General features: G+C 38.4%; 1 protein-coding gene and 1 long non-coding RNA gene across 3 annotated transcripts in view; one reads left to right on the plus strand and one right to left on the minus strand.

The window, feature by feature from the left end:
• LOC308642952 overlaps nucleotides 1–26,972 on the minus strand; it is a 1,001,730-nt gene that overhangs the window by 319,851 nt on the left and 654,907 nt on the right. The window lies entirely within an intron of this gene.
• Nucleotides 26,454–26,972, plus strand: part of LPAR1 (lysophosphatidic acid receptor 1) — a 146,565-nt gene continuing 146,046 nt past the window's right edge. The window contains exon 1 of one of the 2 annotated variants that reach the window (XM_081279665.1): nucleotides 26,454–26,732. The gene's annotated coding sequence lies outside the window, so the exon portion shown is untranslated. Of the gene's footprint in view, nucleotides 26,733–26,885; nucleotides 26,954–26,972 lie in introns of those variants that run through there. The other variant, XM_081279667.1, reaches the window with a different exon arrangement.

Genomic DNA, 26,972 nt, shown 5'->3' on the forward strand with positions numbered 1-26,972 from the left:
GCTTTGAAAGATTAGCTCTATTTAGGGATATCCTCAATCCCATATTTCTTGTTCTTCCCAGAGCCTTCAAGTGCTCCATTGTTTCCTCTCACACCGGCACAGAAGGCAAACACTTCAAACAGGCCAGGATCCTGAATTCTCTCCTGTCAGAACTCCTGCAATAGAAAGGTAAAAGCTTAAATAAATATTGGGATTTATTGGTTTATATAATATAAATGTCCAGGGGACAGACTGTAGATGTACCTTGATTTAGGAGTCAAAATATGTCATGAGGATTTGTCTTCCAGTGGTACTTTTCTGAGTGTTGACTTAACCCTTTATCAAATTTTCACTTATGGTGGTCTCTAACAGCTTAAGCATTCAGATTCACAGCTCCAATTCTAGCAGAAATAGAGAGCATACCCTTTTCTTAAAAGTAGCTCAAATGAAAGTATTTAAGATCCTTGCTATGGATTATTACCTCTGACTGGATCCATGGTGCATCTTAGAATTAATGTGATCGCCTTTTAAAAAATTATTATTATAGTGCTGGGAATGAAACCCAGGGCCTCAAGCATGCCAGACAAACTCTCTACTGAGCTATATCCTCAGCCCAAATTAATGTGACTATAGTATTGAACACTCTGAATAGCCAGGATCACATCTTAAGCTCACATTCAGAGCAAATGGCTAAGATCACACAAAACAGTAGAAAAGAAACTGGAGTGTTATTAGCAGAAGGGATCACGGATAATCAGTGACGAAATAACAGATGTTGACTGCCCATCCATTAGGCTATGGAGTTGACACATCTGAACTAATTTTAGGATGACTCAAATATGTGCTTTTAAGTAAGGAAATTCTCTAAACCCTCTAAAGTACTGATTTCCCTGAAACTTCCTCTTGCAGTGTCATACTCCAAATGCTTGTGGTCATGTTATCCCTGTGTCCTTTCACTTGAGGGCAGGCATGTGCCTTCCCACTAGGGCCAACTGATCACAAGTTACAACCCAGTGTTTACCATGTTGCAATTGGAGTTTTGAGTTTACAGCCCATTTCCATTTTCTGTAACTTCATACTATACTTTATTGCCAATATAAATACTTTAAATTTTTTTCATGATCCACTTAAGATAATGGGGGATACGAACATTAGAGCATCTATAGCAAGAGTAGTTTATAAAGATTTTAGGAGAGAAGGCTTTTCTCTCTTTCTTCTTCCTTCCTTCTTTCCCCTTCCTTTCTGTCTTTCATATTGAGGACTAAAACCAGGGACATTTTACCATTGAACTATATCCCTAGCCCTTTTTATTTTTTATTCTGAGACAGGGTCTAGCTAAGTTGCCTAGGTGACTTTGAAATTGTGATCCTCCAACCTCAGCCTCCAAGTAGCTGGGATTACAATTGTGTGCCACTATACCCGACTAAAACCTTTATTTCTTAGACAGAATACTGCATCTCTCCAAGGTTCAGTAAAGATTTATCATACTGATAGGTGATTATGTCACCTGGGATATTCTCTAAGGCTTGAAATAGACAATAACAAAACTGTTCATATTAATGACAACTGGGTAGGGAACAGAGAATCTGGTTTTACTAATATCCTCTTGTAAGAAGCTATCAGATCAGTTGGAATTAAAGGATTTGTATGGTGAGGTGGTTAAGAACAGATTCTGGGTTAATATCCTGTTCTACCACTTGCTACCTATTTGGTCTCAGGCAAGCAATTTGACTTCACCATAACTTAGTTTCATCAGCTATAAAATGGAAATAATAATAGCATTGACCTCACAGAGTTAATGTGATGTTTAGATGAGTTAATAGGTAGAAAATTATTAGAATGGTTTAGAACTATGAAAGTAGTATAAGACCCATATAAGTACATCTTAATAACTTTATTGGTGATTATTATTATTATTTTATTTTTCATGAAAATTTATATGTACATATTCAACCAACAAAGTGAGAGAAGTTTTATTCAGTAGCAAGTTCCTTGAAGAAACAGCCAAAGCACAGAACCTACATTTTCTTTTTCTGAATCCTGCTGAAATTATCCATATCTGAGTAAGAAAGTGGGAATGACATGCTAATGGAAAAACAGGCTAATAAGCCTACCCTCATTCCACATTCAGGGGGTGGAATAATTTATGGGAAAGCTCTCAAAGTTTCTAAATGCTGCAATCAAATCACTATATGGAGAAAGCTATAAAACCAAGTTCCAAACAATGAAAACATCAGTTTCCTAATGGAACAGTTCCAACCATCTGGTACTCATATGGAGTTTGTAGGGGTGGTTATTGTACAGACACTCTGACCCGATCCCACCTCTAGGCAAGAAGCTTTCATGAGGGAAGTCTACTCCGGTCACTCCTGCCTGGTTAGTATTACCAGAAGAGGTTTTGTTTTTCCTGTTTCCTTATTAATGTTTGAAATTCAGATCTTTTTCTCAAGGGAACAATAAAAGAAGGAACTTTGAAGAGTGCAAGGAAATGGCCAGAAGGAGATTGCAGTCTCAGAAAGAAGTTTATTCTGCAAGGCCATTTTTTTTTTTAAAGAAGTGCCCTATTATACAAGCTGGATATAGTATTAATAATCATTAATTTTCTTTTCTATATGGATTTAAGTTAAATGTTGGATAATATTCTTATTTCAAACTGATTTTGAATAAAATGTAGAACATAGGAAGAAATGGCATTTCATATTTCCTTGGATGGACTGCCGATTTTGTTAGCATATTATCTTTTCCTGTTACTATGGAACATTGCCTAGAGTTTAAGGTTTATTCATTTGTTTATAAATAATTAATCCAACAGGTATTTATTGAAGTCTACTAAATGCTAGATACTGAGTTTGGCTCATTTATTTAACAAAGTGTTAAAAGAATGATTTTTAAAAAATTGTGTGTTATGAAAAGGTGTGTTATGATATAAAAGGTTAACAACAACAATTTTTTTTAAAACATGAAAACAAAGATGGAAGACAGAAGGAAGAGACAAAAGACAATTTAAAATTCAAGGTGAATAAAACCTACTTAGGAGCCATTAAAGAGAAATGTTGTGGGTAACAGAACTTGAATGTGAATTTCACAGATTGTAAGTTCTTCTAGGATGTAGGGGGAGAGGCAGAGATAGAAACAGTAGGAAAGCAGCTGAATGGAGAAGAGGAAATATGAGCCAATACAGGGATAAAGCTGTTCCTGAAGGAGACAAACCCAAGCAAAGGCAAAGATTAAATACAGTAGAAAAAAAATAGACCCAAATCTATCTTATAAAGTTTTAAAAACTTACTTATAAGCCTACTATATGCAACCTATTTTTGCAGATTTAAATGTGTTTCTAGTAGTTTCCCCTCCTCCCTCCCTCCCTCCCTTTCTTCCTTCCTTCCTTTCTTCTTCTTCTTCTTCTTTTTTTTTTAATAGCGATAGAACCCAGGACCTTGCATCACATACTAGGCAAGAACTCTGCTATCAAACTATATCCCCAGTCCTTTAAAATTTTATTTTGAGACCTGGTTTCCCTAAGTTGCTCAAGCTGACCTCCAACTTAGGATCTCCCTGCCTCAGCCTCCTTAACAGCTGGGATTATAGGCATGGCTTGCTCTTTCTTTTGAAGAGAACAGAATAATTATAATATATTTAAAGACTCAACTATGTACCATGTTTCAGATCACTTGGGTGCTATAATGAAATACACTAAACTGGGTAGTTAACTTGTTTTAAAATTGACAAATAATAATTGAATATATTTATGGGGAATGGGTAGCTTTTAAACAACAGAAATTTATGACTCACAGTTATGGAGACTGGAAAGTCCAAGATCAAGAGACCAAGACACTCGCAGATTCAGTGTCTGGTGAGGGCCTGTTGCCGCTTCCTAGATGATGCCTTCTCATGGTGTCCTCCCAGGGGGAGAATGTGCAAGGCAGCTCTCTGAGGCCTCTTACATTTCGGGAATAATTCCATTCATGAAAGCTGAGCTTCATGACCTGTTTACCTCCCAAAGACCTTCAAATATCACCACCTTCTAATATCACCATCTTGGTGATTAGAATTCGACACATGAATTTCGATGGTGGGGGAGGGGGAGACATAAACATTCAGATCATAGCAACCACCCAGGAAGCCTTGTTGAAAATGTAAAAATAATTCCAAATGCCTGAGTGGTACAACAAGTTAATATCATTAAAAAATTATTATTAAAGGGCTGGGGATGTGGCTCAAGTGGTAGTGGGCTCGCCTGGCACTTGCGGGACACTGGGTTCGAACCTCAGCACCACATAAAAATAAAATAAAGAGGATTCCCAACATGGCAGCGGGCGCAGAGAGATCAAGTCTCTGACCTCTTCAGCTGTGCAGGCATAGGGAGTCGTAAACAACCTAAATCTCTTTGCTCAGGATCACTAGGCAATGCTGAGCTGACGTGGATCTGGGGCGAATAGTCTGGGCCTCTCAGAACACACACTGAGCCCGGATCGGCTGAATTCAAGCTCCCGTTCGCCTGCTTCCCGCAGACAAACAGCTGTGACTCAGCACTAATCCATCCGGCTGAAACAACTGGTCAGCCCTTCTCATTCTACGGAGGTAAATGCCTACCGAGCCTTCATAGGTAGTGGCCACAGGTTTGAAACGGGGCTTGGGAGAGACAGTAAGGACCCACCCATTGCATTGGTCACCCGGCAAAGGGAAACGAACTGTCGCCATTTGCAAGAGATACCACCATGGCAGAGAACTGACATCATCAGACTGCGGTGGAGGAGATAACTTCATTGAAACCTGCGGCTACAGGTGTGTAATTCCCTAGCCATCCCTCTCCACACATCAGGGAAACCTTAAGGGCCCCTCCCAGCTCTCCCGTAAGGGCCCCTCCCAGCTCTCCCGTGAGCACGATAGCCAGACCCAGGGAATCAGAGGTGCTGCGGGACCCGAGGCGCGGAACTACCGCTCCCACCAGTGCTGACAACTGAGGTCTCTTGCACCAGCTACCGGGCGTGGCTACCAGAGGGCAAGTAAAATTCGCTGAGGATTCTCAGCCCCAAGCTCTACAAACTTAGGGTCTGAGGGAATGGCAAACTGGAAGAGTGTGCCCTGTCGTTCATGAAAACAGGGCTCCCGGGAGCAGCAGACCTGGCGTGTAGCCAGTATTGTGGTGAGCGGCACCCGTGAGAGAGGCCTGGCTAGAGGAAAAGTGGGAAGTGACTAGACACAAGAGGAGGCCCTAGGCACTCAGGATTGGAGACTCGCCCAGTCTGGGAGGAGCTGCTGCACAGTGATTGGTTCCCGCGTATTGACAGGAGAAACCTGGCCTGGTGGGCACAGCGCCACCTACTGGAAGAGAAGTTAATCAAACTCTAAGACTGCATTTATTAGTTTTTTTTTTTTTTCTCTTTTTTTTTTTGATTTGGGTTTTTCTTTCATTTTCATTTTTCTTTCTTGTTGTTGTTTAAAATTTTTTTTTAAAATTTTTAAAAAATTTTTTTTCTTCTAATTTTAATTTTAAGTTTTTTTATTATTTTTTTAAATTTTTTTCTTTTTTATTTCCTATTTTTTTTCTTCTTTTGTCTTTTCATTTCTTTTCAATTATCTTATCCCCCCTTCCTTGAATTCTACCTGCTTATTCTCATTCTCTTTAGTGACTTCTTCCCTTCCCTTCTAATACATTTCCTCCCAAGCATCTAATAGGAGTAAACAGTAACTCATCAGTCAAACAGAACAAGAAGTAACATGAGCAGCTTTAAAAAGCAAGGAAGAAAAGGAGTACCAACAATGCGGGACAGCCTAAATATTCAGGAGGACCTAGAGTCATCAGAAAAATGGTCATATAAAGAACTCAAGGAACACCTTAGACAGATGGAATGGAACCTTAAAGAGGATATGAGACAGCAAATTCAAGCAGCGAAAGAACACATTGAGAATGAATTACATAAACAGATAAAAGAAGAAGTTAAGCATCTTTATCAGGAGATAGAGATTATAAAAAATAATCAAACAATTCTAGAAATGAAGGAAACGATAAACCAAATTAAAAACTCAATTGAGAGTATCACTAACAGAGTGGAGCAAGTAGAAGCCAGAACGTCAGATAATGAAGACAAAATATATCATCTTGAAAAGAGTCTAGCCAACTCAGAAAGGCTGGTAAAAAATCATGAGAAAAACATCCAAGAGTTATGGGATAACATAAAAAAACCAAACTTACGAGTAATCGGGATAGAAGAAGGTACAGAGATTCAAACCAAGGGAATGAGTAACCTGCTGAATGGAATAATTACAGAAAACTTTCCAGAAATAAAAAAGGAAACAGATATACAAATTGAAGATGCATACAGGACACCGAGCACACAAAATCACAGTAGACCAACGCCAAGACACATTGTTATGAAGATATCCAATATACAGAGCAAAGAGAAAATATTAAAAGCTACAAGAGAAAGGAGACAGATTACATTCAGGGGTAAACCAATAAGGTTAACAACGGATTTTTCATCACAGACACTGAAAGCAAGAAGGTCATGGAACAATGTATTTCAAACACTGAAAGACAATGGATGCCAACCAAGAATTCTGTATCCAGCAAAATTAAGCTTCAGGTATGACAACAAAATAAAAATCTTTCATGATAAACAAAAGTTAAAAGAATTTGCAGCCAGAAAACCAGCATGGCAAAGCATTTTGAGCAAAACACTACATGAGGAAGAAATGAAAAACAATAACCAAAACCATCAGTAGGAAGTGCCTCGGTAAAGACAGAGGGTGAGGGGAAAGATAATCATGGAGAAACAAACTAAATTTTTTAAAATAAGGATAAATAATCAAACATGGATGGAAGTACAAACCATATATCAATAGTAACTCTGAATGTTAATGGCTTAAACTCTCCAATAAAGTGACATAGGCTGGTATCTTGGATTAAAAAAACAAATCCAACAATATGCTGCCTCCAGGAGACACATCTGATTGGAAAAGACATACACAGGCTGAGGGTGAAAGGATGGGAAAAAATATACCATGCACACGGTCCTCGTAAGCAAGCAGGGGTGGCCATCCTCATATCGAATAAAATCGACTTCAAGACTAAGTTAATCAAAAGGGATAAGGAAGGACATTATATACTGTTAAAAGGAACCATTCACCAACAAGACATAACAATTATCAATATTTATGCACCAAATAATGGTGCTGCGACATTCATAAAACAAATTCTCCTCAAGTTCAAGAACCAAATAGACCACAACACAGTTATGATGGGTGACTTCAACACACCTCTCTCACCATTGGACAGATCCTCCAAACAAAAGTTGAATAAAGAAACTATAGAACTCAATATCACAATCAATAACCTAGACTTAACTGACATATATAGAACATATCAACCATCATCAAATGGATATATTTTTTCTCAGCAGCACATGGATCCTTCTCAAAGATAGACCATATATTATGCCATAGGGCAACCCTCAGTAAATATAAAGGGGTGGAGATAATACCTTGCATTTTATCTGATCATAATGGAATGAAACTGGAAATCAATGATAAAAGAAGGAAGGAAAAATCCTACATCACATGGAAAATGAACAATATGTTACTGAATGATCAATGGGTTACAAAAGACATAAAGGAGGAAATCAAAAAATTCTTAGAGATAAATGAAAATACAGACACAACATATCGGAATCTATGGGACACAATGAAAGCAGTTTTAAGAGGAAAATTCATCGCCTGGGGGTCATTCCTCAAAAAAAGAAAAAACCAACAAATAAATGAGCTCACACTTCATCTCAAAGCCCTAGAAAAGGAAGAGCAAAACAACAGCAAATGTAGCAGAAGGCAAGAAATAATTAAAATCAGAGCGGAAATCAATGAAATTGAAACAAAAGAAACTATTGAAAAAATTAACAAAACTAAAAGTTGGTTCTTTGAAAAAATAAATAAGATCGACAGACCTTTAGCCATGCTAACGAAGAGAAGAAGAGAGAGAACTCAAATTACTAACATATGGGATGAAAAAGGCAATATCACAACAGATGCTACAGAAATACAAAGACAATTAGAAATTATTTTGAAAACCTATATTCCAATAAAATAGAAGATAGTGAAGACATCGATAATTTTTTAAGTCATATGATTTGCCCAGACTGAGTCAGGAGGATACACACAATTTGAACAGACCAATATCAGTGGATGAAATTGAGGAAGCCATCAAAAGACTACCAACCAAGAAAAGCCCAGGACCGGATGGGTATACAGCGGAGTTTTACAAAACCTTTAAAGAAGAATTAATACCAATACTTTTCAAGTTATTTCAGGAAATAGAAAAAGAGGGAGCTCTTCCAAATTCATTCTATGAAGTCAACATCACCCTGATTCCGAAACCAGACAAAGACACCTCAAAGAAAGAAAACTACAGACCAATATCTCTAATGAACCTAGATGCAAAAATCCTCAATAAAATTCTGGCGAATCGGATACAAAGGCACATCAAAAAAATTGTGCACCATGATCAAGTAGGATTCATCCCTGGGATGCAAGGCTGGTTCAATATACGGAAATCAATAAATGTTATTCACCACATCAATAGACTTAAAGATAAGAACCATATGATCATCTCGATAGATGCAGAGAAAGCATTCGACAAAGTACAGCATCCCTTTATGTTCAAAACATTAGAAAAACTAGGGATAACAGGAACTTACCTTGACATTGTAAAAGCTATCTATGCTAAGCCTCAGGCTAGCATCATTCTGAAGGGACAAAAGTTAAAGGCATTCCCTCTAAAATCTGGAACAAGACAGGGATGCCCTCTATCACCACTTCTATTCAATATAGTTCTCGAAACACTGGCCAGAGCAATTAGACAGACAAAAGAAATTAAAGGCATAAAAATAGGAAAAGAAGAACTTAAATTATCACTATTTGCAGATGACATGATTCTATACCTAGAAGACCCAAAAGGGTCTACAAAGAAACTACTAGAACTAATAAATGAATTCAGCAAAGTGGCAGGATATAAAATCAACACGCATAAATCAAAGGCATTTCTGTATAATAGCGACAAAACTTCTGAAACGGAAATGAGGAAAAACACTCCATTCACAATATCCTCAGAAAAAAAAATAAAATACTTGGGAATCAACCTAACAAAAGAGGTGAAAGACTTATACAATGAAAACTACAGAACCCTAAAGAGAGAAGTAGAAGAAGATCTTAGAAGATGGAAAAATATACCCTGTTCATGGATAGGCAGAACTAACATCATCAAAATGGCGATATTACCAAAAGTTCTCTATAGGTTTAATGCAATGTCAATCAAAATCCCAATGGCATATCTTGTAGAAATAGATAAAGCAATCATGAAATTCATATGGAAAAATAAAAGACCCAGAATAGCAAAAGCAATTCTAAGCAGGAAGTGTGAATCAGGCGGTATAGCGATACCAGATTTCAAACTATATTACAGAGCAATAGTGACAAAAACAGCATGGTACTGGTACCAAAACAGGCGGGTGGACCAGTGGTATAGAATAGAGGATGCAGAGACTAATCCACAAAGTTACAACTATCTTATATTTGATAAAGGGGCTAAAAGCATGCAATGGAGGAAGGACAGCATCTTCAACAAATGGTGTTGGGAAAACTGGAAATCCATATGCAACAAAATGAAACTGAATCCCTTTCTCTTGCCATGCACAAAAGTTAACTCAAAATGGATCAAGGAGCTTGATATCAAATCAGAGACTCTGCGTCTGATAGAAGAAAAAGTTGCCTCCGATCTACATATTGTGGGGTCGGGCTCCAAATTCCTTAATAGGACACCCATAGCCCAAGAGTTAATAACAAGAATCAACAAATGGGACTTACTTAAACTAAAAAGTTTTTTCTCAGCAAGAGAAACAATAAGAGAGGTAAATAGGGAGCCTACATCCTGGGAACAAATTTTTACTCCTCACACTTCAGATAGAGCCCTAATATCCAGAGTATACAAAGAACTCAAAAAATTAGACAATAAGATAACAAATAACCCAATCAACAAATGGGCCAAGGACCTGAACAGACACTTCTCAGAGGAGGATATACAATCAATCAACAAGTACATGAAAAAATGCTCACCATCTCTAGCAGTCAGAGAAATGCAAATCAAAACCACCCTAAGATACCATCTCACTCCAGTAAGATTGGCAGCCACTATGAAGTCCAACAACAACAAGTGCTGGCGAGGATGTGGGGAAAAGGGTACACTTGTACATTGCTGGTGGGACTGCAAATTGGTGCGGCCAATTTGGAAATCGGTTTGGAGATTCCTGGGAAAGATGGGAATGGAACCACCATTTGACCCTGCTATTGCCCTTCTGGGACTATTCCCTGAAGACCTTAAAAGAGCATGCTACAGGGATACTGCCACATTGATGTACATAGCAGCACAATTCATAATAGGTAGACTGTGGAACCAACCCAGATGCCCTTCAATAGATGAATGGATAAAAAAAATGTGGCATCTATACACAATGGAGTACTATGCAGCAATAAAAAATGACAAAATCATAGAATTTGCAGGGAAATGGATGACACTAGAGCAGATTATGCTTAGTGAAGCTAGCCAATCCCTAAAAAACAAATACCAAATGTCTTCTTTGATATAATGAGAGCAACTATGAACAGAGCAGGGAGGAAGAGTAGGAAGAAAAGAGTAACATTAAACAGAGACATGAGATGGGAGGGAAAGGGAGAGAAAAGGGAAATTGCATGGAAATGAAGGGAGACCCTCATTGCTATACAAAATTATATATGAGAGGTTGTGAGGGGAATGGGAAAATAAACAAGGAGAGAAATGAATTACAGTAGATGGGGTAGAGAGAGAAGATGGGAGGGGAGGGGAGGGGGGATAGTAGGGGATAGGAAAGGCAGCAGAATGCAACAATTACTAATATGGCATTATGTAAAATTTTAGATGTGTAACCGACGTGATTCTGCAATCTGCATTTGGGGTAAAATTGGGGGTTCATAACCCACTTCAATCTAATGTATGAAATATGATATGTCAAGAGCTTTGTAATGTTGTGAACAACCAATAAAAAAAATAAAATTAAAAAAAATATTAGTCCCATGTACAACCACAAAAATAAGATCTTAATTAGAAGAAGTTATATTCCATGTATGTATAATATGACAAAATACAGTATATTGGGCTGGGGTTGTAGCTCAGTGGTAGAGTACTTGCCTAGCACATGTGAGGCACTGGGTTCAGTCCTCAGCACCATGTAAAAATAAACAAATAGGGCTGGGGATGTGGCTCAAGTGGTAGCACACTCGCCTGGCATGCGTGCGGCCCGGGTTCGATCCTCAGCACCACATACCAACAAAGATGTTGTGTCCGCTGAGAACTAAAAGATAAATATTAAAAAAATCTCTCTCTCTTTTTAAAAAAATAAATAAAAATAAACAAATAAAATAAAGGTATGTGGGCTGGGGGTATAGCTCAGTTGGTAGAATGTTTGCCTCACAGGCACAAAGCCTTGGGTTCAGTCCCCAGGACCACACACTAAAAAATAAATAAAAAAAGGCATTGTGTTCATCTACAACTACAAAAAAATTAAAAATGCTCTCTACTGTCATATATATATATATATATATATATATATATATATATATATATATATATTAGTTCTTTCTGAGAGTGGAGCCCCCATAACCTAAACACTTTCCACCAGACTCTTTATTTCCTAAAGATCTACCATGTCAATACTGTTACATTAGAGACCAGGCTTCTGCCACATGAACCTTTAGGAGACAAACCATAGTTCAAACTGTAACACTAATACCGTCTTTGATCATGGAGTTATTGAGTATATGAATCTGAGAGCAAATGGTTGTGTACTCTATAGGCAAGAAATATTTCCAGATCCAATCCTTGAATGAAAAATGTGGTCCGATCCTTGAATGAGAAATGTGGTATATTCGTCAGCTAGGGCTACCATAATGAAATGCACAGACTGGATGGCTTAAACATCTCAAGTTGATTTTCTAACCATTCTGGAGGCTAGAAGTCCAAGATCAAAGTGCTAGTGAGGTAGATGTCATTCTGAAGCCTCGCCTCTTGGATTTTAGGCAGCCACCACCTTGCTGTATGATCATCTAACCTTTTTGTGTGTATGCTGAGAGAGAGTAGGAGCTCTCTGATGTCTGTTCTTCTGATGACACTAATCCATTTGATCAGTACCCCACCTTAAGAGCTTATTAAACCTTAATTGCCTCTTTAGAGGACTCATTTCCAAATATAGCTATACTGCAAGTTAGAGCTTCCACATTTTGGTTCTCTCTCTCTCTGCATCTAGGGGTATTTTACCACTGAACTACATATACGGCCTTTTTAAAATTTTCCGACAGGGTCTCACTAAGTTGCTTAGGGCAACTTCCTTCCTTCCTTCCATACTGGAGATTGAACCCAGGGCCTCACACAAGCTAGGCAAACTCTCTACCACTGAGCTACCTCCCTAGCCTTTTTAATTTTGAGACAATTTCTCATTAAGTTGATCAGGCTGGCCTCAAACTTGCCATCCTCTTGCCTCAGCCTCCTGAGTAGCTGGGATTACAAGCATGTGCCACTACATCTGGTTGGCTAAATTTCCTTACCTCTCTCCAAGGCCTCTCTTCCGGTTTTACGCATGGCCACCTTCTCATTATATCCTCTCGTGGACCTTTTTTCTGCATGCACATATTTGTGGTGTTTCTTCCTTTTCTAATGAGGACATTAATCTTATTGGATTAGAGGCCCACCATTATGACCTCAATTAACTTGAATTAACTTTTAAAGGTCCTATCCTCAAATACAGTCATTGGGGATTAGGACCTCAATATATGTTTCTTAGAGGAACACAATTTAGTCCATAACAAACACTACTAACCAATGCTGGCTGAGTTGGGTAATTCAGGTCACTAGGATTGCTAAAACATCTGTCAATTCTGGGAACTTAGCTTTCCGAAATGAAACTAGCTTTAATATTGGATTCTTTGGGGGTGTTTATTCTCTTGCAATTCCATTAATGTCCTTGAACTTGGATCATACAACAAATTCTGTCAAGGGATATAGATTTTTGCTTTGATACTTTAATAATATCAATGGTGATCATGGTCATAGCAGGAATAGCTATTACAACACAATCATTATGCTTCAGGCATTGTGCAAAGTTTGATATAGATTAGTCCTGTGAGAGTGGAAAGTTATGATCCTTTCCCTGCCCATTATAAAGAGTCATGGCTTGGGGCTGGGGTTGTAGCTCAGTGGTATATCACCATTACGTGAGTGAGGCCCTAAGTTCAATCCCCACAACACACACATGATTTTAAAAAGGGATCATGGCAAACAGCCATTTAACAAAATAAAATAATTTTTAAAACTCAGATAGATTAACAAGAACGAAGCACAACAAATTAATCTGATGTTAGTTTTACATGACCCAGGACCCTTCAGGCTGAAAACCCAATGACTCAGGGTAAGCAATCCATTTTTTTAAAAGATATTTATTTTTTAGTTGTAGTTGTCAATACCTTTATTTTATTTGTTTTTATGTGGTGCTAAGAATTGAACCCAGAGGGGGGATAGTAGGGGATAGGAAAGGTAGCAGAATACAACAGTTACTAATAGGGCATTATGTAAAACTGTGGATGTGTAACCGATGTGATTCTGCAATCTGTATATGGGGTAAAATTGGGAGTTCATAACCAACTTGAAACTAATGTATGAAACACGATATGTCAAGAGCTTTGTAATGTTTTGAACAACCAATAAAAAAAATAATTAAAAAAAAATAAAATAAAATAAAGATGTTGTGTCCACCGAAAACTAAAAAATAAATATTAAAAAAGAAAAATTACTATTAAAAAGAAACACGAAATGGTACATCCAGCACTAGAAACTAAAGAGAATAATAAAATAATCTAAGGAAATCAGTAAGAAAACACAAAACAACTAATGAGATACACAATAGTAAATGCACAAGATTGATAAATACATCCTAGGTCATATTTTTCCTTTTTGTAAAGACGATTGGCAAAGCATATTATGAAAAAATTACAGTACTAGGACAAAGGAGTGAAAAGCAGTAAGTATATACACAACGATTTCAGGCAACTTGAAAATCTCAACCACAAGATAGATAGTAAGATAGCTTAAATAGGACCGTAACTATGGAAGACACTTGCTACAGACTGGGCTATCTGAGAAGCATGTCGTGAAGCTGAGTTGGGAGTACAAAAGGTTTGCTGGGGAGTGACATCTATGAAAGGAAAAGGTGTGGAAGCAACATAGGACAGGGGATGCCATCAGATCATGATGCAGATCCTACAAAATCTTTGCTAGCCCCACTTGGATCTTGGGAGCAAAGCTGACCCATTATAGATGTGCCCCATTGGACAGAAATGGCTAGGCTTGCCTTGTCACTGGCTGTGTTCTGCAGGAGAAGAGAACAATCTTGGTTGTGACCACTTTGCTCATTCATTGGCTAAAGGGATGCCCCAGGAAGAAGATGGCCCCATCTCAAAAGCTTCAGGGGATTATGAAAGTTCTAAACACTATGGGCTTTCGGTAAATCATATACTTCATGGAGGTTCAGTTTGTTCTTTCTTGACAGGAACTGGAATGGCACATCCTCTTGCCTGCCAGGCTCTGCCCCTTGTTCCACGTGGATCTATTTTTCCAAATTTGTTGAGGTAGCAGCACCTCCAGGAATCTGATGGCTATTGCTTCCCAAGGGAACACTTTAAAGAAGAATGTCAGTGGAATGAATGACAGTCTTCATCACTAAAATTAGTCTTGGAGATAAAACTGGACTGATCTCCCCACCCCCACTGTACTAGCTAAATTCCCAAAACTCTCAGTGAACACCTCTGCCAGTCTTGGTAACTTACCTCATAGTGTGACCCAAACTCTATTTCCTTAGGAGTTTGTGTCTTTGGTAACAACTAACTCTCTCTCTCTCTCTCTATTCTCTCTCTCTCTCTCTCTCTCTCTCTCTCTCTCTCTCGTGTGTGTGTGTGTGTGTGTGACTGAGGATTGAACTCTGGTAGTATGTACCCATCCCCTACCTTTTTATTTTTATTTTTACTTTTTTTGGGAACTGGGGATTGAACCCAGGGGCACTCAACTACTGAGTTCCATTGCCAGCCGCCCCCCAATTTTTTTTTTTTAAATTTTGAGATAGGGTCTTGTAAATTGCTTAGGGCCTCACTGAGGCCCTCACATCTATAATGGCTGAGGCTGGCTTTGAACTTGGGATCCTCATGCCTCAGTTTCCCAATCTGCTGGGATTTTAGGCACATGCTGTTGCATCTGGCTCCCACCACCCTTTTTAAAAAATTCTAAGACAGGCTCTTGCCAAGTTGCCCAGGTTGGCCTTGAATTTGCCATCCTCCTATCTCAGCCTCCAGAGTAGCTGGGATCACAGGTGTGCACCACTGGGTCTGGCAACGATCCTCTTATTTAGTCACCATATTTACTCATTCACAGTCACAGTTGGACAAAGGAGTAACAAGTTGCCTTCAGGAATTCCACATTTCTCCCCACTCCCATTTCCTAACAGCAATTTCATCTCCTTCTGTTAATTATCAAAGCAAATATCCCTGAAATATTGGTGATTTGTGTTTATGGTCACCCTAATTTGTTGAGGGTGGCCTTGAACTTGTGATCCTCCTGCCTCAGATTCCCAAGTTGCTGGGATTACAGGTGTATGTCACCAGGCCCAACTTGTACTTTGAGCTCTAGTCACAAGGACCACAAATTGCCCAAACAGCTATCATAATTTACGTAACTTAGAAACTTAGCTTTTCCCCCTTGTAAAAATGCAGAATGTTTAACCTTGCAGAATCCAAAGTTGTGTGGACAGAAGCACAAAATCCCACAGTGAGTTATTGAGAGTGATGGCAAGTGAAGCCGCTCCTGCTTCCTTGTCTTTGGTTCATGGACCCCTGTAATTTTTTTTTTTTAATTGTTGACAAAGTACTACACAGTCTCTGGTTCAATGCAGATATTGCCTCCTGAAACAGAATTCCCTTCTTGCAGGCCACTATCTCCAACTTGGTGCTTTAAGCTGTGTCTCCATGGAGATGTTTCAACACTCAGCAGAAAGCTTCTGGATGGTTCAGTGTGTGATAAGATCACATTTTGTTCACTGTAAACAAATTCCCTTGTTGAACGTTGTTTGGGATTCCATGCCTGTGGACCAGACATTCCACAAATCCTGGAGAGCAAAACTGACTTGAGCCCCTGAGGGCAAGAAAGGCAATGGTACACCAGAATAGGAAGCACTAGGCATTCCAGGATGGAAGAGGCCCAAGTTTGTCAACTTGCCACCAAGTTTCCCATTGGTCTTCTCGAAGAATAGATTATACAAGGGGCTCAGAGTTGGTCTCCATTGCTGGTAGCTTGGGCATTCAGAAGAAGCATTAACTTGTTCAGCTTTGGTAAGTGGGAGTCTGTGTTGTCGGACCCATGCATAGCCTTTTTCTCTGCTCTGATGACCACTTCATTCATTTGTCCAATGGGGTCTCTGCTGACAAAGGCTGGCTCATCATTTCTGCTTGTGGAAATGAACAGGAATCGTACCTCTTCCCTCTCCTTTAGGGTTGGAAGAACTGTGGAAGGGGGAGGATTGTGTTCATTAAGTTGATCATGATATGCAATTTAATTTACACTTGCAATTGATTATGACACTCAATTTACATTCGCCCAAACTTGCCCCCTATGGGTCAAGTTCATCCTCTCTGAATCTACATTTCCATAAATCAGTGTGGTTCTCTTTCTGGGAATAAATCCAGTTATTTTTAATCTTTCAGAAACTTAAAGTTCCAGAAAGGGTTATAAAGATAACTTTTTGTTCTTCTTTTTTAGATATTTTCTTAGAAATTAGAGATAAATTAACCTTACCAGCAAATTCCAGCAAGGCTCAATAGTTATCACTTCCTTTTTTTCTGATCACACTGCATTTTCCCCAGAGGTTTTAAAGTGTCCTTTGTCACTGTTTCAAACTCATTACAGTCCATTTGGATTCAGCAAATTACAAGGAACTTCTCTAAGGTTATCTTTTGTCTACATAGTTATCTTCTTGATGTTGCGACTCTTTTGCCAGATTTGTAATTTTTAGAAGCCTGAATGTTTGTTAACAATCATGGATGAGAACATTTCATGGATATGGTTGGATAAATTGTGTCCTTCCCACTCCCTAAATGTCACATATTGCAGTCCTAAGCCCGAAAAACCTTAGAATGTGATTATATTTGAAGCAGGGTTTTTTAAAGAGGTAATTAAGGTAAATGAAGTAAAATGAATAATTCATTACGACCAGTGTCCTTTTTAGAAGAGGAGATGAGGACACAGACGACAGAGGGAGACCATGTAAAGGGAGAAGACAGCCATCCGCAAGCTAGGGAAAGAGGCCTCAGACACCTTCATCTCAGAATCCTAGCCTCCAGAACTGTGAGGAAACACTGCCTGTTGTGTAAGTCACCCTATCTGTGACACTTTTTTATTGCAGCTCCTTCAATCTAATACAGTGGGTCTCAGTCAATACACTGAGATATTAAAAAAGTATTTTCATTTCAGAATATTCTTCAGGATTGGTGAGAAAGTAAAACCCTTGCTCGTTTGAAGTTGCCTTTAGTTTTTAAGGAATGAATGACACTATCTACCCAAGTCAGTCTCCATTACAGTTTTACATATGGCAGTGTGCTAGAGAGGACCTGCTTAGCTTGGGTTCTTAGAGGTTACCCCGACACTTTCCTCTCTAAAGTCACTTCTGCTGGGCTCTCCATGGGACCTGGGCATCTGTTGCTGACTCTTCTGGGTTCCACCTACCTTCATATTCTTTGCAGTCTCTTCTTCTCTGGGGTCCTGCTGCCTCCTCAACACTACTTCCAGGAAGCATGGCAGAAGTATTCCGTGCTCTCAGAACACACAGGCCTGTCTTTGTCACTGTTCTACTCCCAAAGTATCTGTTTCTAGTCTGGGAGGATTGTTTTTCACTTAGGTTTCTTCATACCACTCGGTGAATCCTTTTCTCCTAATCTTTTTGTAAATATTTTTGCTTCTTCTGTTTTCTATCCTGTCATCTACTTTCTCGAGCTGTAAGCACAGAGCATATTACTATTCATCAGTGAGAGAAGGGAAAGTGGAAATTCAGGGATAAGATAACATGGATTTAAACCAGGAGAGGTGGTGCATGTCTATAATCCCAGAGGCTTGGGAGGCTGAGACAGGAGGATTGCGAGTTCTAAGCCAGCCTCAGAAAAGTAAGGTGCTAAGCAACTCAGTGAGACTCTGTCTCTAAATAAAATACAAAATAGGGCTGAGGTTGTGGTTCAGTGGTCGAGTGTCCCTGAGTTCAATCCCTGGTACCAAAAAAAAAAAAAAAAAAAAGAATATGAACATGGATTTAAAAATCTCAAAATAGAGAATAGAGTTCTGTCATGTAATTATTATATCCTATTAAAAACAGAAGAAACTTTGCTACTATTTATTGAAGTGTATTTATTTTGTTTATTTAGAATTAGAAGCTAGCTGTGGAAAATTATGGACCATGCACAGAAATAAACTATTGACTTAAAAATCTTATTTATCTCAGGACATGTTTATAGTGTGTCTTGGTTTTATGTAGGAGTACAATCATTTTCTGATCTTAGATGTTGCAGTGTTAATAGATGGATAATCACAACAGTAACCCCCAAAGGATCTGATGGCTGAACATTATTCCACACTAGTGTGTTTTAGAATTAATGCATGGATAGATTAAAATCATTTAATTTGCATTTAAAATGTATGATGGAAATGAATTTATAGATAATATATTTTGTCAATCTTAAATTATCAGTTCGAAGAGTTTGGACAATTATATACACCCATGTAACCACCTAAACCCCAAAAAGATATAGGGCATTTCCCTAATTGTCCTATAGGGACATTTCCCTAATTGCAAAAAGTTCACTTGTGTGCCTTTCTGTTCACTCCCACCACACACACACACACACACACACACACACACACACACACACACCTCTGCCCCAGACAACTCTTGTTCTGTTCTATTTTTGTCATCATAGCTTTGTTTTGCCTATTTTAGAACTTCGTACAAACAAAATCATGTAGCACACAGTAGTAGATGTTTCTCTTGCTTAGAATGTTTTTTTAAAAATTTTTAAAATTTTATTTACAGACAGGTTCTCACTGATTTGTTAAGTGCCTCACTAATCTGCTGAGGCTGGCTTTGAACTCTCGATCCTCTTGCCTCAGCCTCCCAAATTGCTGGGATTACAGGCATGTGCCACCATGCCTGCACTCAGAATGTTTTTGAGATTCATCCATGTTAGGAATATCAGTAGTTGGTCCCCAATATTGCTAGCCAATCTTCTCTGTGTGTGTGTGTGTGTGTGTGAGTACGCGCACACGTGTGTGTGTGTGTGTGTGTGTGTGTTTACTTTGAAATTAATCTGCCTCTGCTTCTAGAAGAGTGTAGATCTAATAAGGGCTTAATCAAGCAGAGTTTGCACAAATATTAACATCTCTAACTTGCCCACTTTTGGTGAGTCCTCATTCTAGAGGGCAGGACATCCATATTGCTCCTTTTTTTCTGATCCATCCACAATCTACAGTGTGTCACCAAAATCCTGGAAATACATTCAGAATGTGTGTGAAATGTAGTTAAACTAAGGTAACAGAGTCCCAAAAGTGTCAGCAGAGGGTGCTTTACACGGACACTTAGGTGTCAGGATGATGGCTCCTATCAACTTCAAACCATCCATGGTTTACAAGGTTGGTGTGGACATCACCATCCCAGTCAGCCTAGAAGGGAAAAAGAACCTGGAGGAGCACACCTGGGAAGATTTTATAGATAGTCCTAGAATTAGCAGAAGTCTCTCACGTTGACATTCTACTGGAGAGAAGTGAGCTAACATGACCTCAAGTAACTGCAAAGAGAGGCTAAAAATTTTTGTCTAGTTGTTGCCCCAGAAGGCAAGAATAGATATTGTAGATACAGGCCTCTCCCACAATATATCTACTTTACATTTATCTGTAGAACTGTTTCATAACTTAGGTTGTCAGAGGGGTGAGTCTGAACCCAGAAATGCTTTAGAGCCTTCTGTTGAGGAAACGTTAGCATTGCTGCATCCACCTTGCCCTAGAAGGAATAAGGAGCCATCAAGGCACAACAACAGAAATAACATACACATTATGGAAAACCTCTCTTCTCCTGTTACAGAGGGTAATTCTGTTCATATTACCTTAAAATACTCATTGCACAGCTCAAGGCAGATATCTATCAGTTCCAGGATGTCACAAAAATCTAGCATATTACAACATCCATATTTTATTTGAAAGAAAGGAGATTTTTCAAAAATGTGTGTTGTCTTTTTTGTTCTTTGTGTAAAAAAATGCTTCTCTGCCCTGAAATGATGACGATCTTCCAAAATTGTGGAAGTTTCACTTTGTAAATTTAGGTTTTTGATTCATTAAAAACTTTTAGAAAATGGTTTGAGGTAGGGATCTGGTATTTTAGAGTGCCTATTATCTCAGTATCACTATTAAAACACAACATATTTGATTCTTGAATTTGCATTGATTCATTAGTCATTGATAAGTAATTCTGTTTCTGAACCTTCTATTCTTTTTCATTACATTGTTTCTCTATGACTACACCAATTCACTTCAGGTTTCTCTTGACTATTCTCGGCCTCTTACATTTTTTTCATTAATTTCAGAATCACCTTGTCAAGGTCTGTGAGAAGCTTGTTGCAGTTTTTAGTAGATTGCATTGTATATGGAGTCTACTTACCCATACATGTGGTATGTAGGTTTTAAAGTGCATTTTAATAAAGCTGTATAATTTTCTTAATATAGACACTGCAACTATTTATTAGTTTTCATTAAAGTTATAATAAAGATTTATTGTTATCAAGAATGGGATTTTAAAAAAATTATCATCTCTAATGGGCTTGGGCTCTTTCACATATTGATCTTATATTCAATACTAGGTAAATTCTACTGGCAGTGGCAGTGTATCCAAAGGATGTTCTACAACTGAGCTACATCACAAACCCTTTTTATTTTTTATTTATTTTTATATTTATTTTTTAGTTGTAGTTGAAAACAATGCCTTTATTTTATTTATTTTTATGTGGTACTGGGGATCGAACCCAGGGCCTCGTGCATGCTAGGCAAGTGCTCTACCTCTAAGCCACAATTCCAGCCCTATTTTTAATTTTTTTTGAGAGATTATCTTGCTAAGCCCCTAAGGTTGGCCTTGAACTTGTGACACTCCTACCTCAGCTTTCCAAGTAGCTGAGATTATAGGTATGGGCCACCATGTTCAGCAATTATTTTTATTTTATATAATGCTTTATTTAAATTAAATTTGCTTGAATTTCTTAAGTAAACAACTAGATTATGCATAAATCATTTTCTTCTTATTTTCTAATCCTTATACAGTATAATTTCTTTTTCTTGTCTTGTTATGTTGGCAAGAGGCTTTAGTACAAGTTAAGTATATGTTATAAATGCTATCTTTGTTTTGTTTTTACTTACTTTTAAAGAAAAATGTCTGCTGAATTAACCTTAAGAATAATGCTTCTAAAATCATGTTACGGTGACTATCCAGAAGGCTGAGGCAGGAGGATCACAAGGTCCACCTGGAAAACTTAGGAAGACTTTAAGTAAATTTAAAACAAAAAATGGCTGGGATTGTTATTCAGAGGTAGAACACTCTGGGTTCAATCCCCAGTACTGTAAGACAAACAAACAAAAAACAAATGGATGAATGAAAGAGAAATAAATAACAGAATGAGGTTGTTGGCAGCAACTCCTTATTATGTTCAGAAAATTCTTCCCTATTCCTATTTGCTAAGATTAAACAAAACAGAGTAGTAAATTATTTTCCAGTATTAAGTCATTCTTACATTTATGGTATTAAACCAATGTGCTTATAATATCTTTTGTTAAAATACATTTCTGAATTGGTATGATAATACCATATGTAGAATTTATATTTTTATCCTGTATCGGATTGGCCTGTTAGTTTCCTTTCTATATCTTTGATTTAGTCATCAATATTAGATTATAAAAGTATTGGGGTGCTTTTCTTTCTTTCTTTTTATTCTTTGAAACCCTTTGAATAGAGGTTATCTATCTATGAAGATTTGGAAAATAATGCTTACCAAAACTTTGATTCGAATTACATATTATATTTATTTTTTAGTTGTAGTTGAACACAATGCCTTTATTTTATTTATTTTTATTGGTGCTGGGGATCGATGTAATGTAGTTGTAAACACATTCACATTCTTCATTTTTTTTGAATCAATACATTTTTATAATTTACTTTCTATTTTAAAAGTATTTAAGATTTTAATGTTACAGTGCTTTAGTTAAAAAATCTACTAAAACTATTTCTTAGAATTACCACATTAATTCAGTCTTAATCATTTCTTTTTTTTCACTGTCAGTTTTACCAAGAATTTGTCTATTTTTCTATGCTTTATAGAACTAGCATTTTGTTTTATCAAATTTTCTACCATTTCTTTGAACATGGGTCTATTTTTAACTTTAAAATTACACACACCTATATTTACATATGTGTGTGTGTGTGTGTGTGTGTGTGTGTGTGTGTGTATATATATAATTACCCATATAACGTATGTGTAATTTAGAGTTAAATAAGTTCATATATGTATAATTTATCATACATATGTATATAAAATATGTGTATTTTTTCTTCCCTTGTTTTAGATGAAAGTCTTTTTACTTGGGTAAGGAAAGCTGCAGAGATAGAATTTGCTAGCCCTTGGTCTACTTCCAACATTACCTGATTACTCATGCAGATATACATGATAAACAAAAGGTGAGTGCCCAGTCACTCTGTTTCAGACTTTTGTTTCCGTACAGCCTAATCCTCATTCCAGGCTGCTGTGCACAATCCCAACTTCTATTCCCCATTCCTGGATTCTCCTTAGAGAATATATAAGTTTTATATATAAATTTTCCAGGTGGACCTTGAGCTTGTGATCCTCCTGCCTCAGCCTCCTAGATAGCTAGGCATATGCTTCTTATCTGGTAACAACCTAATTCTAGAAGCATTATTCTTAAGGTTAATTCATCAGACATTTTTCTTTTAAAGTAACAAAACAAAAGATATCATTTATAATATATATTTAACATTGTACTGAAGCCCCTTGCTAACATAACAAGGAGAATCCAGGAATTCTCTTTTCTGCTCAAAAGAGAGTTATTTTTTACTAAAATGGGCTGCCCCACCCACCTCTGCTGCTGGCCTTTTAAAATAGAAAGGTTTGCTAAGGAGCATGTTTTCTGGCTAAGGGGAAAGACACCAGAGAGGCACAAATACCCCATTTTAAGAAGGCAGAAACCTATGCCCTCGGGCACCTGAAACCCTTTCTCAAGCAGACTGAATTCTCTCAGGGTTTTGTTTCACCAAAATATATTCTTTGAATCAGTCTCTACATTAATAGACTGGAGGGAAAGTTTCCAGCAGATCTTTGTGCTGATAGTTTTGATTGCTCCCTAGTAGAAAATTTCAAAGGCTTTTTGCCAGAGGCAAGGGAACATGGGGAGGAAGAGAACACTGGCTAGACTAGTAGACCCTTTCCAACAAACAACAGTGCTAAAGGCAATAGCAGCCAATTTTTCAATCCTAAATGCTCTCAAATTATAGTCCTTGGACCTCTAGATGACATCAATAATCTAGAGTCTGGAAAGTGTCCTTTAAGATATTAATGTAAAAACTCCTCTTGAATATGCCTCATCAAAAATTTCTCTTCATTGTGCTGAGAATATTTTTTTCTTATGGCTGATGGCACTAGTTCTTTCTGGATTTTTGGCTCTGTTGAAGACATTTGAAGAAACAAATGTAGAAAGACTGTTTGGCAGAGGATAGGAGGGAAAGTTTAGAACAGCAAGCTTCAGGATGCCTATTTAAGAGTGGAAATATCTAAATGACAGGATGGTTCCAGACAGGTGGACACATGACGCATATCAAGGTATCCTCCTTCATTTCCAACAAAGCAACATCATGATTGTTAATATTTTACGAAGCTCATTCAAATATAGTATTTAAGCTGGTTGAGTATAATCCCAGCTATTTGGGAAGCCAAGGCAGGAGGATTGCAAGTTTGAGGCCAATTCCGAAAAGAGTTTGAATAATTAAAAAAAAAAAAAAAAAAAAGGAGGGGACTGTAGCTCACGGGCACAGTGTCCCTGGGTTCAATCCCCAGTACCACCGAACAAAAGAACAAATAAAAACAAAAACAAACATATTATCTTTGATAAAGACAACTTGGAGCCCTATAAAATTGATTGTACTAGTATTATTCCATTTTACAGATAAGAGCATGAGTTCATTTCGAACATAATACTAGCTATGATGGACTAATCTATGTGCTAAAATGGGTTCTGTGTGGTATCTGATTTTCTCTCTCCTTTCTTACTGGACACACAACTTACTTTTGATTTTAAAGTTATTGACCTAAAGCTGGCTGCAGCAGCTGTCTCTTTTGGACAGGTCTGTCCAGGTAGGCCTTTTATTTTGTTTTTAACTTCATTTTAGGTATGGTAGACCAAATAAAGAGGAAAGTACCTTATAGCAAAAAACTCACGAATGCTTGCCTCTGTCTCTCTCTCCCTCTCTTTCTTTTTTGTAGGGCTAAAACAGAACCCAGGGCATTTCATATGCTAGGTAAGTTCTCTACCTCTGAGCTACAGCCTCAGTCCCCAACATAGCCTCGAAAACACCTGTCTTATAAGTACAGACGTCCCCATTTGATGTTAGAAAGGACCAGAGAGTAGTTACGGTAGTCAATAGACATTTGAAGCAGAAGCAGCATTCCTTAAAAAGGCAAGAGATGAAAATCAACGTATTAAAAATATTCAAGCAGAGCACTAGGTAAAAAACTTATTGTAGTGTATTCTTGATTTATGGGAAAAAGCCAACAATGGAAATAGTTAACTTTACAACTATCTTTTCTTTAGATATAGAAGAACTGGTATTGAGAAACCTAATACATGGGTGGTGTAGTAGGAAGGAGAAAGAAAAATTAAGTAATAAAAATTTTTCTGAATTGAGTAACACTATAGTTACAAATAAAATCCACTTTCAGTGTGTTCTTTTTCTTTCTTTCATTTTTTGGTGCTGGGATTGAACTAAAATTAATAGTTTACCACTGGTCTACATCCCCAGTCCTTTTTTATTTTTTATTTTGAAACAAGGTCTTGCTAAATTTCTGAGGCTGGCCTCAAACTTGCAATCCTCCTGTCTCAGCCTCCTGAGTCACTGTGCCACTGCACCTGGCAACTTCCCTTGCAACATTTTTTTTCCCCCTCCATTTTGGTAGGATACCAGGAATCAAACCCAGGGCTTTGCACATGCTAAGGATAAGGAAGTGCTCTTCCACTGAGTCACATCCTCAGCCCCTCCAATAAATACTTTTTATGATACTTAGATTTTATATTGAACATTTTTCTATTCATTCCAATGTAATATTCCTTACAGTTTAGGATAAACCTTTATTGTTATTTAGGAGATAAGAGTGGCTAAATATTCATATGTATTGGTGCTGTGCATGAACATACTAGCATTGTGCATTTTACAATTTATTTTTTTTCATATTTTAAGCAGATTGTGAAATGAATCATAAATTGTTAGGAAAAGAGAGAAAGCAGCCTCGTTTAAAGTTGATTTAAAAGATTTTTTTTTTTTTAAAGGAAAGAACTTCGAATAGTAAATGATCAGTGGCCACGGCTCAGCCTTGAAAATCTTGCAAAACCCACAGGAGCTTGGTCAAGGTTCTAAGAAGTCACTGGCAGGAAATGGTCATGGTCTCTTCAGTGCTCAACTCAGTGGAGGCTTGAAAAGTAAGATTCAGTGGGAGTCTTACTCTCAATGCCCACCGCTGATTACAGTGACCTCTCCCTTATGCAAGGCCCACTATCCGAGTGACCACCACCAAAGCCCTGCCTTGCTGTCCAGCATTCCCTCTTAAATGTGGTCACATCAGTCCTCCCGTACTGCTGTCGGGCCCACCTATGTGCCATTTCCATCGAGTGCTGATTAAGCTTTTATTTTCAAGCAGCTACTTTTGATACGTGCTCGTGGCTTTAGTGGTGGAGGGAGAGGCAGAGAATTCCGATCACTCCGGAAAGCCTGAGGAACCAGGGGTGGGACGTGGGTGGGTGGGATGGAGTGACTGGCGAGACTCACATCAACAAGTGATGTTGTAGGACCTGGGCGAATCCTGGTGGCTGCCACTCTTTGGAGAATGATCCCTAGGAGGCCTTAGTCCCTCGCCGCTCCCGCCCACACCTCCAGGTGTGTTTTCCCCGCCCTTAATTACTCTAACTAAAATTGATAGTTTGCACTTGCAGAGTTAGACTGGGAAAGCGGAAGAGAATTTTATAATCACGGATCTGGATGACTAGGGGAGCACAGGCACACTTGCTTCGGCAAACAGCTCCAGTCAGTGAAAGTTCAGAACCAGAAACACACGCCTTTCCAGTAGCAAAGTCGACCCCGTTCTTTGCAGCTTCCAGTCCAGGGCTGCCCTGGGAGAAACTTTGTGCCTTCTTTAAAGTTTAGAAACTGAACGGAAACCGGGAGCTTGGCGGGCCTTGCGATGTCTTCCAGAGCTTTTTGAGTGGGGAGAGAAAAGAGACAAAATGAAAATGCAACGTGCAGGGGCGCCCACCGGAGTCCTGCAAGCTGTCTGGCAGTGGGGTGAGCGCAGGGGGCTGGGGCTGGCGATCCCGAGCTGGCTGCCCAGGGTCTCCAGCAGTGGGTGTGTCTGATTTGGGGCGGGGGAGCAAAGGGTTGGCAAGATAATGAATGGGAAGCTCAGGCCACCCCCAGCCTCTGGACCTGCAGCGGCAGCGGGAAGTTCAGCGAATGAATGGGGGAGGGGGCGTGCTGAAGGCTGGGGCCCTGGGTGCGCCACACAGGTAAGGGGGCGAGCTCGGG

This window comes from Spermophilus citellus (assembly GCF_964194105.1).
Source record: "Spermophilus citellus genome assembly, chromosome: 2".
NCBI lineage: Eukaryota > Metazoa > Chordata > Mammalia > Rodentia > Sciuridae > Spermophilus > Spermophilus citellus.